The 16287-nt window shown below is 53.0% G+C and overlaps 1 long non-coding RNA gene across 2 annotated transcripts in view; it reads left to right on the top strand.

The window, feature by feature from the left end:
* LOC129643291 (uncharacterized) overlaps nt 1–16287 on the top strand; it is a 50531-nt gene that overhangs the window by 14790 nt on the left and 19454 nt on the right. The window contains exon 3 of one of the 2 annotated variants that reach the window (XR_008710221.1): nt 15921–16079. The exons of the other annotated variant lie outside the window; for it this stretch is intronic. This is a non-coding gene — a long non-coding RNA (uncharacterized LOC129643291). The remainder of the gene's footprint in view (nt 1–15920; nt 16080–16287) is intronic. 2 annotated transcript variants of the gene reach the window in all.

A 16287-nucleotide genomic window follows, 5' to 3' on the forward strand; every position in this document is an offset into this window, starting at 1 on the left:
TTTCGATGTTTCAAAGAGGTGTCAGGATTCCTGTCGAGTGGACATAGGGGTCTGGGGCTTTTTCTCGAGGTGTCACCCAGCTGTCACAACTCCCTTCGTGTTTTCAGTTGATCCTCGGGGTTCCAGTCGAGTCAGTGAAGGAGAATCACGTTTATCTGGTGTGGCTGGGGAAATCATGGTCTTTTCGAATTGAGGCACGACTCCTGGGGATGCACTCGAGTTTCAAGGTGAGACCAGCCTCCTCTTGAGGGGCAACGGCAACGTCTGGATTCCTTTCCCAATGAAGCAGGGCAATCTACTCTCATCTTGAGTTGAGGAGTGGGTAAACAGGGCTCTTCTTGGGTTGTGGTGTGAAACTCTGTGTTCCTCTTGAGTCAGGACGGGTATCTCGGGGAGCTTCCTGAGTTGCATCAAGGGTGTCAAGTACCCTTTCACGTTTCAAGATGGAACGTGGGGTTTTTCTCGAGACTCTGCTCTGGAAAAGGGCCTCATCTTGCTTTGAGGGGAGAATCTTGTGGTTTTTCTGGAGTTGCGGTGGGAAGCTTGGGGTTCATCACGAGTTGAGATGTGGTCCTCAGGGACCTGCTCATGTTACCTCAGGAAAGTCAGGTCTCTTTTCCAGTTGCTAGGGGAAAGTCGTTATTCCTCTCGAGTCGCTGCCGTGAATAGGGCCGTGTCTTGAGTTCAGTCGGGAAACTCAGTGTTCCTCCACGGTGGCGACAGGGATCTCAGGCTGCCTATCAAGGTCCCACTAGTGAGTCAGGCCTCGTCTGGTGTTGAGGCATTGAACTCTGCATTACTCTCAAGTTGTCAAAGGGGTGTCAGGCTTCCGGTCGAGTTTAGGTGGGGAATTTGGGCTTTCTCAAGATGATAGGCAGGGCGGACAGGCCTCCCATCCATTAAGAGGGGATACTCAGTGTTCCATTGGAACCAGTGCAGGGGAATCAGGACTTCTCTGTAGCTGAAGGGGAACTTGGCGTCCTTTTTCCTTGCAGCAGGATCCGTGGGGTTCCACTTGAGATTCAGTTGGTGACACATGACTCCTCTTGTGGTGCGAGGGGAAGTTGGGATTCCTCTTGAGTTGAAGCAGGGAATGGGACCTCATCTTCAGATGAGGTGGGACACACGGTGCTCTTCTCAAGTTGTGGTGGGAAACTCGGCTTTCATCTTGAGTTTTGACGGGGATCTCTGGGCCCCCTTGAGTTGCATGAATGGAGTCAAGCCTCCTCTCGAGTTTTGAGTGGGAACTCGGGATTGCATTTGAGGCACTGCAGGAGAAAAGGGCCTCATCTCGCGTTGACGGGGAAATCTCGTGGTTTGTCTCAAGTTGCGGCTTGAGGCTTGGGGTTCCACTACAGGTACCACAGGGAGATCAGGGAGCCTCTCGTGTTGCCTCAGGGAAGTCAAGTATCCATTTGAGTTGCAAGGGCGAGAGCCGAAGTGCTCTGGAGTCACGGCAGGGGAATCAGGCCTCAATTCGCATGGAAGGGGAAATCTCAAGGTGTTTCTCGAGTTGTGGCAGGAAGTGTGGTTTCCCTCCAGTTGCCACGGGGACCTGAGGGAGCCTCTCATGTTGTCTCTGGGAAGTCAGTAATCCTTTCGTGTTGTGAGGGGCCTCTCGGAATTCCTCTCTAGTTGGTGCAGGTGACTAGACCTCATGTTGAGTTGAGACAGGCAACTCAGGCTTCCTCTCCAGCTCTGACAGGGATCTCAGGGTCTCTATGGAGATTCCTCTGGGGAGTCAGACGTCATCTTGTGTTGGGGCATGGAACTCCGCTTCCATCTCGAGGTGGAAAAGGGGTTTAAGGCTCCTGTCGAGTTGAGGAAGGTATCAGGGGCTATCTCTAGAGGTGCCACGGGGCTCTCAGTCCTCCATTCATGTCGTGAGTTGATACCTGGGGTGACATTCCAGTCTTGGCAGGGGAATGTGGCCTTATCTCGAGTGAACGGGGACATCAGGGTCTTTTCAAATGGTGGCATGACCCCTGGAGTTCCTCTCGATTTTCAATGTGAGACTGGCCTCCGCCTGAGGTGCGACAGGGATATCGGGATTCTTTTGCAGACGAAGCAGGGGATTGGGCCCTCATCTCGTGATGAGGAGGGGAAACCGGGACTCTTCTTGATTTGTGATGGGATACCCGCAGTTTCTTTCGGGCAGAGACGGGTATGTCAGAGAACTTCTTGAGTTGCCTAAATGGTGTCAAGTACCCTTTTGAGGCTCAAGAGGGAAGGTGGGATTTCTCTCGGGATTCAGCAACAGAGAGGTGCCTCATCTAGCGTTGAGGGGAGAATCTCCTGGGCTTTCTCGAGTTGCAGCAGGAAACTTGGGGTTCCTCTCGAGTAGCAACAGGGACCTCAAACCCGCTCGTGTTGCCTCAGGGAAGTCAAGTCTCCTTTCGAGTTGCAAGGGGCCTCTTGGGAATCCTCTGCAGTTGGTGCAGGGGCTTACGGCCTCATCTCGAGTTGAGGTGGAACCTCAGGGTTCCTCTCCAGCTATGACAGGGATCTCGGGGTCCCTATGGAGATTCCCCTGGGGAGTCATACGTCATCTTGTTTTGAGGCATGGAACTCCGCTTTCCTCTTGAGGTTTCAAAGAAGTGTCAGTCTTCCTGTCGAGTGGACATAGGGGTCTGGGGCTTTCTCTCGAGGTGTCACCCAGCTGTCACACCTCCCTTCATGTTATAAGTCAATCCTCGGGGTTCCAGTCGAGTCTTTGCAGGGGAATCATGCTTACCTGGAGTGGATGGGGAAATCGGGGTCTTTTTGAATTGAGGCACAACTCCCGGGGATATGCTCGAGTTTCAAGGTGAGACCAGCCTCCTCTTGAGGGGCAACGGCAATGTCGGGAGTCCTTTCCCAACGAAGCAGGGTAATCAACCCTCATCTCGAGTTGAGGAGAGGGAAAACGGGGCTCTTCTTGAGTTGTGGCATGAAAGTCGGTGTTCCTCTTGAGTCGGGATGGGTATCTCGGGGACCTTCCTGAGTTGTATCAAGGGTGTCAAGTACCCTTTCACGTTTCAAGATGGAACGTGGGGTTTTTCTCAAGACTCTGCTCTGGAAAAGGGCCTCATCTCGCGTTGAGGTGAGAATATTATGGTTTTTCTCGAGTATGGCGGGAAGCTTGGGGTTCAGCACGAGTTGTGACAGGGACTTCAGGGAACCTCTCGTGTTGCCTCAGAAAAGTCAAGTCTCTTTTCCAGTTGTGAGGGGAATGTCGGGATTCCTCTCGAGTCACTGCCGTGAATAGGGCTGTGTCTAGATTTCAGTCGGGAAACTCAGTGTTCCTCTCCGGCGACGACCGGGATCTCGGGCCTCCTATCAAGGTTCAACAGGGAAGTCAGGCCTCGTCTCATGCGGAGACATGGAACTCCGCTTCCCTCTCGAGGTTTCAAAGAGGTGTCAGGCTTCCTGTCGAGTGGACATAGGGGTCTTGGACTTTTTCTCGAGTTGCCACTGGGCTGTCACACTTCCTTTTGTGTTCTGAGTCAATCCTCGGTGTTCCAGTCAAGTCAGTGCAGGCGAAACAGGCTTATCAGGAGTGGATGGGGAAATCGGGGTCTTTTCGAATTGAGGCACAACTCCCAGGGATGCGCTCGAGTTTCAAGATGAGACCGGCCTCGTCTTGAGGGGCAACAGCAATGTCGGGATTCCTTTTCCGATGAAGCAGGGGAATTGACTCTCATCTCCAGTTGAGGAGGGGGAAAACGGGGCTCTTCCTGAGTGGTGTGTGAAACTCGGGGTTCCCCTCTAGTGGGGACGGGTATCTTGGGGACCCTCCTGAGTTTCATCAAGGGTGTCAAGCACCCTTTCACGTTTCAAGAGGGAACGTGGGGTTTCTCTCAAGACACTGCTCTGGAAAAGGGCCTCATCTCGCGTTGAGGGAAGAATCTCGTGGTTGTTCATGGGTTGAGGCGGGAAGCATGGGGTTCCTCTCGAGTTTCATTGGGGATCTCAGGGACCGGCTCGTGTTGCCTCAGAGAAGCCATGTCTCTTTTCGGGTTGCGAGAGGCCTGTCAGGACTCCTCTCGAGTTGCTGCCGGTGAATAGGGCCATGTCTAGAGTTCAGTTGGGAAACTCAGTTTTCCTCTCCGGCGGCGACCAGGGGCTTGGGCTTCCTATCAAGGTTCAACTGGGGAATCATGTCTCGTCTGGTGTTGAGTCATGGACTCTGCATTTCTCTTGAGTTGTCAAAGGGCTGTCAGGTCTCCGGTCGAGTTCAGGTGGGGAATTTGCGTTTTTCAAGAGGATAGGCAGGGTTGACAGTCCTCCCATCCTGTTGTGAGGGGATACTCGATGATCCATTGGACGCAGTGCAGTGGTATCAGGACTTATCTGGAGTGGAGGGGAAACTCGGCCTCCTTTTTCCTTACAGCAGGATCCGCGGGGTTCCACTCAAGATTCAATTGAGGACACAGGCCTCCTCTTGTGGTGCGAGGGGAAGTTGGGATTCCTCTTTAGTTGAAGTAGGGAATGGGCCCTCATCTCCGGATGAGGTGGGACACATGGGGTTCTAGTCGAGTTGTGGCGGGAAACTCGGCTTTCATCTCGAGTTGTGATGGGGATCTCTGGGCCCCCTTGAGTGGCCAAAAGGTAATCAAATTTCTCTCTTGTTTTGAGAGGGAACTTGGGATTGCTTTTGAGGTGCGGCAGGAGAAAAGGGCCACACCATGCGTGGACAGGGACATCCCGTGGTTTGTCTCGAGTTGTGGCTGGAGGCTTGAGATTCCTCTCCAGGTACCACGGGGAACTCAGGGATCCTCTCGTGTTGCCTCAGGGAAGTCAAGTCTCCATTCGAGTTGCAAAGGCGAGCGAGAGAATGCTCTGGAGTCACGGCAGGTTAATCAGGCCTCAATTTGCATGGAAGGGGGAATCTCAAGGTGTTTCTCGAGTTGTGGCAGGAAGTGTGGGTTCTCTCGAGTTGCCACGGGGACCTGAGGGAGCCTCTCATGTTGTCTCTGGGAAGTCAGGAATCCTTTCGAGTTTTGAGGGGCCTCTAGGGATTCCTCTCGAGTTGGTGCAGGCAACTAGGGCCTCATGTTGAGTTGAGGCGGGAAACTCAGGGTACTCTCCAGCTCTGACAGTGATCTTGGTGTCCCTATGGAGATTCCACTGGGGAGTCGAATGTCGTCTCGTATTGGGCTATGGAACTCCGCTTCCCTCTAGAGGTGGAAAAGAGGTGTCAGGCCTCCTGTTGAGTTGAGGTAGGAATCAGAGGCTATTTCTAGAGGTGCCACGGGGCTCTCAGGCTTCCCTTTGTGTCGTGAGTTGATCCTCGGGGTGACATTAAGTCGTTGCAGGGAAATGAGGCCTTATCTCGAGTGGACGGGGACATCGGGGTCTTTTCAAATGGTGGAACTACCCCTGGAGTTCCTCTCGAGTTTCAAGGTGAGACTGGCCTCCTCCTGAGTTCCAACAGGAACATCGGAATTCTTTTGCAGAGAAGCGGGGGATTGGACCCTCATCTCGAGATGAGGAGGGGAAACCGGGACTCTTCTTGAGTTGTGGTGGGAAACTCGGTGTTCCTCTTGAGTGGAGATGGGTATGTCGGGGAACTTCTTGAGTTGCCTAAATGGTGTCAAGTACCCTTTTGAGGCTCAAGAGGGAAGGTGGGATTTCTCTCAAGATGCTGCAATGGAGAGGGGTCTCATCTAGCATTGAGGGGAGAATCTCCTGGGCTTTCTCGAGTCACAGCAGGATACTTGGGGTTCCTCTCGAGTTGTGATGGGACCTCAAACCCGCTTGTGTTGCCTCAGGAAAGTCAAGTCTCCTTTTGAGTTGTGAGGGGCCTCTTGGGATTCCTCTCCAGTTGGTGCAGGTGAGTATGACCTCATCTCGATTTGAGGCCAGAACCTCAGTGTTCCTCTCCAGTTCTGACATGGAAATCAGGGTTCCTATGGAGTTTGAACAGGAGAGTCAAGCCTTGTCTCGTGTGGAGACATGGAACTCCGCTTCCCTCTCGAGGTTTAAAAGAGGTGTCAGGCTTCCTGTCAAGTGGACATGGGAGTCTGGGGCTTTTTCTCGAGGTGTCACCCAGCTGTCACACCTCCCTTCATGTTTTGAGTCGATCCTCAGGGTTCCAGTCGAGTCAGTGCAGGGGAATCACGCTTATCTGGAGTGAATGGGGAAATTGGGGTCTTTTTGAATTGAGGCACGACTTCCGGGGATGTGCTCAAGTTTCAAGGTGAGACCGGCCTCCTCTTGAGGAGCAACAGCAACTTCGGGATTCCTTTCCCAATGAAGCAGGGGAATCGACCCTCATCTCGAGTTGAGGAGGGGGAAAACAGGGCTCTTCTTTAGTTGTGGGGTTAAACTCGGGTTTCCTCTCTAGTAGGGACGGGTATCTTGGGGACTTTCCTGAGTTGCATCAAGGATGTCAAATACCCTTTCACATTTCAAGAGGGAACATGGGGATCTCTCGAGACACTGCTCTGAAAAAGGGCCTCATCTCGTGTTGAGGGGAAAATCTCGTGGTTGTTTATGGGTTGCGGCAGGAAGCGTGGGGTTCCTCTCGAATTGCAACGGGGATCTCAGGGACTGGCTCGTGTTGCATCAGAGAAGTCAGGTCTCTTTTTGAGTTGTGTGGGGATCGTCGGGATTCCTCTCGAGTCACTGCCCGCGAATAGTGCCGTGTCTAGAGTTCAGTCGGGAACTCAGTGTTCCTCTCCGGCGGCGACAGGCATCTTGGGCTTCCTATCAAGGTTCAACACATCAGTCAGGCCTTGCCTGCTGTTGAGGCATGGAACTCTGCTTTCCTCTCGAGTTGTCAAAGAGGTGTCAGGCTTCCGGTCGAGTTCAGGTGGAGAATTTGGGCTTTCTCAAGATGATAGGCAGGGCGGGCAGGCCTCCCATCCTGTTGTGAGGGGATACTTGGTGTTCCATTGGAACCAGTGCAGGGGAATCAGGACTTATCTGGAGCTGAGGGGGAACTCAGAGTCCTTTTTCCTTGCAGCAGGATCTGCGGGGTTCCACTCGAGATTCAATTGGTGACACTTGCCTTCTTATGTGGTTCGAGGGAAGTTGGGATTCCTCTTGAGTTGAAGCAGGGAATGGGGCCTCATCTCCATATGAGGTGGAACACATGGTGATCTTCTCGAGTTGTGGTGGGAAACTCAGCTTTCATCTAGAGTTTTGACGGGGATTTCTGGGCCCCCTTGAGTTACATGAAGGGAGTCAAGCCTCCTCTTGAGTTTAGAGAGGGAACTCAGGATTGCACTCGAGGAGCTGCAGGAGAAAAGGGCCTCATCTCGCATTGACCAGGGAATCTCTTTGTTTGTCTCGAGTTGGAGTGGGAGGCTTGGGGTTCCTCTGCAGGTACCACCAGGAGCTCAGGGAGCCTCTCGTGTTGCCTCAGGGAAGTCAAGTCTGCATTCGAGTTGCGAGGGCGAGGGCGGGAGCACTCTGGATTTATGGCAGGGGAATCAGGCCTCAATTGGCATGGAAAGGAGAATCTCAAGGTGTTTCTCGAGTTGCGGCAGGAAGTGTGGGTTCCTTCGAGTTGCCACCTGGACCTGAGGGAGCCTCTCATGTTGTCTCTGGGAAGTCAGGAGTCCTTTCGAGTTGTGAGGGGCCTCTCGGGATTCCTCTTGAGTTGGTGCAGGTGACTAGGGCCTCATGTAGAGTTGAGGCAGAAAACTCAGGGTTCCTCTCGAGCTCTGACAGGGATCTCGGCATCCCTATGGAGATTCCCCTGGGGAGTCAGACATCGTCTCGTGTTAAGCCATGGAACGCTGCTTTCCTCTCGAGGTGGTAAAGGGGTGTCAGGTCTCCTGTCGAGTTTAGGCAGGTATCAGGGGCTATTTCTAGAGGCGCCCCAGGGTTCTCAGTCCTCCATTCGTGTCATGAGTTGATACTCAGGGTGACACTCTAGTCTTGGCAGGGGAATGAGGCCTTATCTCGAGTGGATGGGGACATCGGGGTCTTTTTGAATGGTGGCACGACTCCTGGAGTTCCTCTTGAGTTTCAAGGTGAGACCTGCCTCCGCTTGAGGTGTGACAGGAATATCGGGATTCATTTGCAGATGAAGCAGGGGATTGGACCCTCATCTCGAGATGAGGAGAGGAAACCGGGGCTCTTCTTGAGTTGTGGTGGGAAACTCGGTGTTCCTCTCGAGTGGAGACGAGTATGTCGGCGAACTTCTTGAGTTGCCTAAAGGGTATCAAGTACCTTTTGAGGCTCAAGAGGGAAGGTGGGATTTCTCTCGAGATGCTGCAACAGAGAGGGGCCTCATCTCGTGTTGAGGGGAGAATCTCCTGGGCTTTCTTGAATCGCGGTAGGAAACTTGGGGTTCCTCTCAAGTTGAGACGGGGACCTCAAACCTGCTCATGTTGCCTAAGGAAAGTTAAGTCTCCATTCAAGTTGCGAGGGGCCCCTCGGGATCATCTGCCGTCTGTGCAGGGGCTTATGGCCTCATCTCTAGTTGAGGCCAGAACCTCAGGATTCCTCTCCAGTTCTGAACCTTGAATCATAGGATCTCGGGTTTCCTATGGAGTTTCAACAGGGGAGTCAGGCCTCGTCTCGTGTGGAGACATGGAACTCCGCTTCCCTCTCGAGGTTTAAAAGAGGTGTCAGGCTTCCTGTCGGGTGGACATAGTCGTCTGGGACTTTTTCTCGAATTGCCACTCGGCTGTCACACTTCCTTTCGTGTTTTGAGTCAATCCTTGGTGTTCCAGTTGAGTCAGTGCAGGCGAAACAGGCTTATCTGTAGTGTAGTGGTTGGGGAAATCGGGGTCTTTTTGAATTGAGGCACGAATCCCGGGGATACACTCGAGTTTCAAGGAGAGACCGGCCTCCTCTTGAGGGGCAATGGCAACGTTGGGATTCCTTTCCTGATGAAGCAGGGGAATCGACTCTCATCTCTAGTTGAGGAGGGGGAAAACAGGGCTCTTCTTGAGTTGTGGTATGAAACTCGGTGTTCCTCTCTAGTGGGGATGGGTATCTCGGGGACCTTCCTGAATTGCATCAAGGGTGTCAAGTACCCTTTCACGTTTCAAGAGGGAATGTTGGGTTTCTCTTGAGACATTGCTCTGGAAAAGGGTCTCATCTCAGGTTGAGGAGAGAATCTCGTGGCTTTTACGAGTTGCCTCAGGACACTTGGAATTCCTCTCGAGTTGCGACGGGGACCTCAGGGACCCGCTCGTGTTGTCTCAGGAAAGTCAAGTCACCGTTTGAGTTGGGAGGGGCCTCTCGGGATTCCTCTCTAGTCAGTGCAGGGCATAAGGCCTTATCTCGAGTTGAATTTGGAACCTCAGGGTTCCTTTTCAGTTCTGACATGAATCTCGGGGTGCCTTTGGAGTTTCAACAGGGGAGTCAGGCCTCGTCTTGTGTGGAGACATGGAACTCAGCTTCTTTCTCAAGGTGTAAAAGAAGTGCCAGGCTTCCTGTCGAGTGGACAGAGGGTTTCGGGGCTTTTTCTCCAGGTACCACGGGGCTGTCACCCCTCCCTTCGTGTTTGAGTCGATCATCAGGGTTCCAGTCAAGTCCGTGCAGGGGAAACAGGATTATCTCGAGTGGATGGGGAAATTGGGTTTTTTGAATTGTGGCACGACTCCTGGGGATGCGCTCGTGTTTCAAGGGCAGACCGTCCTCCTCCTGAGGGCCGACAGCAACGTCGGGATTCCTTTCCCGATGAAGCAGGGGAATTGACCCTCATCTCGATTAGAGGAGGGTGAAAACGGGGCTCTTCTTGAGTTGTGCTGTGAAACTCTGGGTTCCTCTCTAGTGTGGATGGGTATCTCGGGCACCTTCCTGAGTTGCATCAAGGGTGTCAAGTACCCTTTCCCATTTCAAGAAGGAATGTGAGGTTTCTCTCGAGACCCTGCTCTGTAAAAGGGCTTCATCTCGCGTTCAGGGAAGAATCCTGTGGTTGTTCACGGGTTGCGGTGGAAAGTGTGGGGTTCCTCTCGAGTTTCAATGGGGATCTCAGGGGCCAGCTCGTGTTGCCTCAGAGATGTCAGGTCTCTTTTCGAGTTGCGAGGGGCCCATCGGGACCCCTCTTGAGTTGCTGCTGGTGAATAGGGCTGTGTCTAGAGTTCAGTCGGGAAACTCAGTGTTGCTCTCCAGTGGCAACTGGGATCTCGGGCTTCCTATCAAGGTTCAACTAGGGAATCATGCCTCGTCTGGTGTTGAGGCATGGAACTCTGCATTTCTCTCTAGTTGTCAAAGGGCTTTCAGGCCTCTGGTCATCCTTTTTCCTTTCAGGAGAATCTGCAGGGTTCCATTCGAGATTCAATTGGTGACACAGGCCTCCTCTTGTGGTGTGAGGGGAAGTTGCGATTCCTCTTTAGTTGAAGTAGGGAATGGGCCCTCATCTCCAGATGAGGTGGGACACATGGGGTTCTAGTCGAGTTGTGGCAGGAAACTCAGCTTTCATCTACAATTGTGATGGGGATCTCTGGGCCCCCTTGAGTTGCCTAAAGGGAGTCAAGTTTCTCTCGAGTTTTGAGAGGGAACCTGGGATTCCTCTCGAGGTGCTGCTGGAGAAAAGGGCCTCACCTTGCGTTGACTGGGGCATCTCGTGGTTCGTCTTGAGTTGCAGCTGGAGGCTTGAGATTCCTCTCCAGGTACCACGGGGAACTCAGGGAGTCTCTTGTGTTGCCTCAGAGAAGTCAAGTCTCCAGCCGAATTGTGAGGGCTAGCGCGGGAATGCTCTGGAGTCACGGCAGGGGAATCTGTCCTCAATTAGCATGGAAGGGGGACTCTCAAGGTGTTCCTTGAGTTGCGGCAGGAAGTGTGGATTCCCTTGAGTTGCCACGGGGACCTGAGGGAGCCTCTCATGTTGTCTCTGGGAAGTCAGGAATCCTTTCGAGTTTTGAGGGGCCTCTAGGGATTCCTCTCGAGTTGGTGCAGGTGACTAGGGCCTCATGTTGAGTTGAGGCGGGAAACTCGGGGTTCCTCTCCAGCTCTGAGAGTGATCTTGGTGTCCCTATGGAGATTCCACTGGGGAGTCAGACGTCGTCTTGTGTTGGCCCATGGAACTCTGCTTCCCTCTTGAGGTCGAAAAGGGGTGTCAGGCCTCCTGTCGAGTTGAGGTAGGAATCAGGAGCTATTTCTAGAGGTGCCACGGGGCTCTCAGGCATCCCTTTGTGTCATGAGTTGATCCTTGGGGTGACATTTGAGTCGTTGCAGGGGAATGAGGCCTTATCTTGAGTGGATGGGGACATCGGGGTCTTTTCGAATGGTGGCACTACCCCTGGAGTTCCTCTCGAGTTTCAAGGTGAGACTGGCCTCCTCCTGATGTGCGACGGGAACATCAGGATTCCTTTGCAGATGAAGCAGGTGATTGAACCCTCACCTAGAGATGAGAAGGGGAACCTGGGGCTCTTCTTGAGTTGTGGTGAGAAACTCAGGGTTCCTCTCCAGCTCTGACAGGGATCTTGGGGTCCTTATGGAGATTCCCCTGGAGAGTCAGACGGCATCTCATGTTGGGGCATGGAACTCCACTTCCCTCTCGAGGTGGAAAAGGGGTGTCAGGCCTCCTGTCGAGTTGAGGTAGGTATCAGGGGCTATTTCTAGAGTCGCCACGGGGCTCTCAGTCCTCCCTTCGTGTCGTGAGTTGAAACCCAGTTGACATCACAGTCGTTGCAGGGGAATGAGGCCTTTTCTCGAGGGAACGGGGACATTGGGGTCTTTTTGAACGGTTGCACGACCCCTGGAGTTCGTTTCGACTTTCAAGGTGAGACTGGCCTCCTGAGTTGCGACAGGAACATCGGGATTCTTTTGCAGACGAAACAGGAGATTGGACCCTCATCTCGAGATGAGGAGGGGAAACTGGGGCTCTTCTTGATTGTGGTGGGAAACTCGGTATTCCTCTCAAGTGCAGATGGGTATGTCGGGGAACTTCTTCAGTTGCCTAAAGGGTGTCAAGTACCCTTTCCAGGCTCAAGAGGGAAGGCGGGATTTCTCTCGAGACCCTGCAGCGGAGAGGGGCCTCATCTGTCATTGAGGGGAGAATCTCTTGGAATTTCTTGAGTCGCGCCAGGAAACTTGGGGTTCCTCTCGAGTTGTGACGGGGACCTCAAACCTGCTCATGTTGCCTCAGGAAAGTCAAGTCTCCATTCAATTTGTGATGGGCCTCTCGGGATTCCTCTCCAGTCGGTGCAGGGGCATAGGGCCTCATGTCTAGTTGAGGCTGGAACCTCAGGTTTCCTCTTCAGTTCTGACATGGATCTCGGAGTTCCTATGAAGTTTCAACAGGGGAGTCAGGCCTCGTCTCGTGTGGAGACATGGAACTCCGCTTTCCTCTTGAGGTTTCAAAGAGATGTCAGGCTTCTTGTCGAGTGTACATAGGGTTCTGGTGCTTTTTCTTGAGGTGCCACGAGGCTGTCACACCTCCCTTTGTGTTTTGAGACAATCGTCCGGGTTCCAGTCGAGTCAGTGCAGGGGAAGCCACTTTCTGGAATGGATGGGGAAATTGGGGTCTTTTCGAATTGAGGCACAACTCCCGGGGATGCGCTCGAGTTTCAAGGTTAGATTGGCCTCCTCTTGAGGGGCAATGGCAACGTCGTGATTCCTTTCCTGACAAAGCAGGGGAATCGACCCTCATCTCGAGTTGAGGAGGAGAAAATCGGGGCTCTTCTTGAGTTGTGGCATGAAATTCGGTGTTCCTGTCGAGTGGACGTGTATCTCAGGGTCCTTCCTGAGTTGCATCAAGGGTGTCAAGTACCCTTTCGCGTTTCAGGAGGGAACGTTGGGTTTCTCTCGAGACACTGCTCTGGAAAAGGGCCTCATCTCGCATTGAATGAGAATCTCGTGGTTTTTCTGGAGTTGCAGCAGAAGCTTAGGGTTCATCACGAGTTGTGACGGGGATCTCAGCGACCGTCTCGTGTTGCCTCAGAGAAGTCAGGTCTCTTTTTAAGTTGCGAGGGGCTCGTCAGGATTCCTCTCGAGTCACTGCCCCCGAATAGTGCTGTGTCTAGAGTTCAGTCGGGAACTCAGTGTTCCTCTCTGGCGGCGACAGGCATCTTGGGCTTCCTATCAAGGTTCAACAAGGCAGTCAGGCCATGCCTGGTGTTGAGGCATGGAACTCTGCGTTCCTCTCGAGTTGTTAAAGGGATGTCAGGTCTCTGGTCGAGTTCAGATGGGGAATTTGTGCTTTTTCAAGAGGATAGGCAGGGCCAACAGGCCTCCCATCCTGTTGTTAGGGTATACTCGGTGTTCTGTCGGAGCCGGTGCAGGGGAATCAGGACTTATCTGGAGCTGAGGGGGAACTCAGAGTCCTTTTTCCTTGCAGCAGGATCTGTGGGGTTCCACTGGAGATTCAAGCAGTGACACAGGCCTCTTCTTGTGAGGGGAAGTTGGGATTCCTCTTGCGTTGAAGCAGGGAATGGGCCCTCATCTCCAGATGAGGTTGGATACATGGGGCTCTTCTTGAATTGTGGCGGGGAACTCGGCTTTCATCACGAGTTGTGACGGGGATCTCTGGGCCCCCTTGAGTTGCCTAAAGGGAGTCAAGCCTCCTCTCGAGTTCTGAGAGGGAACTCAGGATTGCTCTTGAGGCGCTGCAGGAGAAAAGGACTTTATCTCGCGTTGACAGGAGAATCTTGTGGTTTGTCTCGAGTTGCGGTGGGAGGCTTGGGGTTCCTCTCCCTGTATCATGGGGAACTCAGGGAGCCTCTCATGTTTCCTCAGGGAAGTCAAGTCTCCATTCGAGTTGTGAGTGCAAGCGCTCTAGTGCTCTGGAGTCACGGCAGTGGAATCAGGACTCAATTTGCATGGAAAGGGGAATCTCAAGGTGTTTCTTGAGTTGTGGCAGGCAGTGTAGTTTCCCTCGAGTTGTCACGGGGACCTGAGGGAGCCTCTCATGTTGTCTCTGGGAAGTCAGGAATCCTTCGAGTTGTGAGGGGCCTCTCAGAATTTCTCTCGAGTTGGTGCAGGTGACTAGGGCTTCATCTTGAGTTGAGGTGGGAAACTCAGGGTTCCTCTCCAGGCTCTGACAGGGATCTCGGGTTCCCTATAGAGATTCCACTGGGGAGTCAGACATCATCTGGTGTTGGGCCATGGAACTCCGCTTCCCTCTTGAGGTGGAAAAGGGGTGTCATGCCTCCTGTCGAATTGAGGTAGGAATCAGGGGCTATTTCTAGAGGTGCCACGGGGCTCTCAGGTGTCCCTTCTTGTCGTGAGTTGATCCTCAGGATGACATTTCAGTCGTTGCAGGGGAATTAGGCCTTATCTTGAGTGGAGGGGACATCGGGGTCTTTTCGAATGGTGGCACGTTCCCCTGGAGTTTGTCTCGAGTTTCAAAGTGAGACCAGCCTCCTCCTGATGTGTGACTGGAATGTCGGAATTCCTTTGCAGATGAAGCAGGGGATTGGACCCTCATCTCGAGATGAGGAGGGGAAACCGGGGCTCTTCCTGAGTTGTGGCGGGAAAGTCGGGGTTCCTCTTGAATGGAGGTAGGTATGTCGGGGAACTTCTTGAGTTCCCTAAATGGTGTCCAGTACCCTTCTGAGGCTCAAGAGGGAAGGTGGGATTTCTCTCGAGAGTCTGCAGGGGAAAGGGGCCTCATCTCACATTGAGGGGACAATCTCCTGGGTTTCTCGAGTTGTGGCAGGACAGTTTGAATTCCTCTTGAGTTGCAACGGGGACCTCAGGAAAGTCGTCTCCATTTGAGTTGCAAGAGGCCTGTCGGGATTCCTCTGCAGTCGGTACAGGGGCATAGGGCCTCATCTCGAGTTGAGGCCGGAACCTCAGGTTTCCTCTTCAGTTCTGACATGGATCTCGGGGTTCCTATGGAGTTTCAACAGGGGAGTCAGGCCTTGTCTTGTGTGCAGACATTGAACTCCGCTTCCCTCTTGAGGTTTCAAAGAGGTGTCAGGCTTCCCGTCGAGTGGACACAGGGTTCTGGGGCTTTTTCTCGAGGTGCCACAGGGCTGTCACCCCTCCATTTGTGTTTTGAGTCAATCCTCGCGGTCCCTGTCGAGTCTATGCAGGGGAATCAGGCTTATCTGGAGTGGATGGGGAAATCAGGGTCTTTTCAAATTGAGTCACGACTCCTGCGGAAGCACTCCAGTTTCAAGGGGAGACCGGCCTCCTGAGGGCCAACGGCAATGTCGGGATTCCTTTCCCAATGAAAGAGAGGAATCGACGTACATCTCGATTAGAAGAAGGGGAAATCAGGGCTCTTCTTGAGTTGTGGAGTGGAACTTGGGGTTCCTCTCTAGTGGGGACAGTTATCTCGGAGACCTTACTAAGTTGCATCAAGGGTGTCAAGTACCCTTTCACATTTCAAGAGGGAACGTGGGGTTTCTCTCAAGATACTACTCCGGAATAGGGCCTCATCTTGCATTGAGGGCAGAATCACGTGGTTGTTCATGGGTTGCGGCTGGACTCAACCCAGGACATTCAAACCCAGGAGAAACAAACCCAGGAGATTATCCCCATTCTGCAGCTACTGTGGTATCTTTTCCTGAACATTTTTCTGGCCACCTAGCACACATTTGTGTACACACGCTCATGCACACATGGACGTGTGCACGCGCACGTGCACACACACACACACACACACACACAGGCTTTGTTCTTTTTCCGAGCCCAGGAAATTCTCACTTCAAGTCAACATGTGAAGCCCTGCAGTGGTAAAAACCTGGAAAATCTGATTCCCGACAATTTGCCCCATTTTCTAAATCAGACCCAGATCGTAGCTAGTCTAGGCCATAGAAGAACAGAAGTCACACCTCCTGAGCTCCGGCCTGGATGGGCAACTCATACGGGCATTGGCCTGTCTGCATTTGGCAGATCAAGCCTGGGGAAAAGGTTCTCACTGAATTTTTCAGAAGATGCTGTGGTTAGGGAAATGGGAGGACATGCCCAAAGTCACAGGTCTGGAGCTGAGGCTCTTTCTGTGTTTGGTGTCAGAGAGCCTGCAGACTCCAGGAACAAGAGTGTGGGTGACTGCCAATCCTTTTCATCTTGTTTCATGACAGAGTGTCAAGGAGGAGGAAAAGGCACCCCCTAAGAAGTAGGCCATCAAACCGCCCAGGGACCTGACCAGCATGTTTGAGCAGGGACAGGAGATGAAGAGGCAGGAGGCGATCAAGGCTGAGAAGGAGAATCGGTGGAAGGAGGAGGAGGCACGGCTCTTGGTGGGTCCACCATCCTCAGCCCTCAAGCCATGAACTCGGCTCCAGAGAAGGGGCTGCTAGGAATGGGGAAACAGACACAGGCCACGAAGAGATGTGTTTATGGGCCCCAAGGTTCAAATCCCCTCCTCCCTCTTCCAAAAACCCCACCTTCACCCGGCCAGGTGGGAATCCCAGTGGTGGTCAGCCAGATGCTAATACAACAGAGCTG

Source organism: Bubalus kerabau, chromosome 2, assembly GCF_029407905.1.
Source record: "Bubalus kerabau isolate K-KA32 ecotype Philippines breed swamp buffalo chromosome 2, PCC_UOA_SB_1v2, whole genome shotgun sequence".
Taxonomy (NCBI): domain Eukaryota; kingdom Metazoa; phylum Chordata; class Mammalia; order Artiodactyla; family Bovidae; genus Bubalus; species Bubalus kerabau.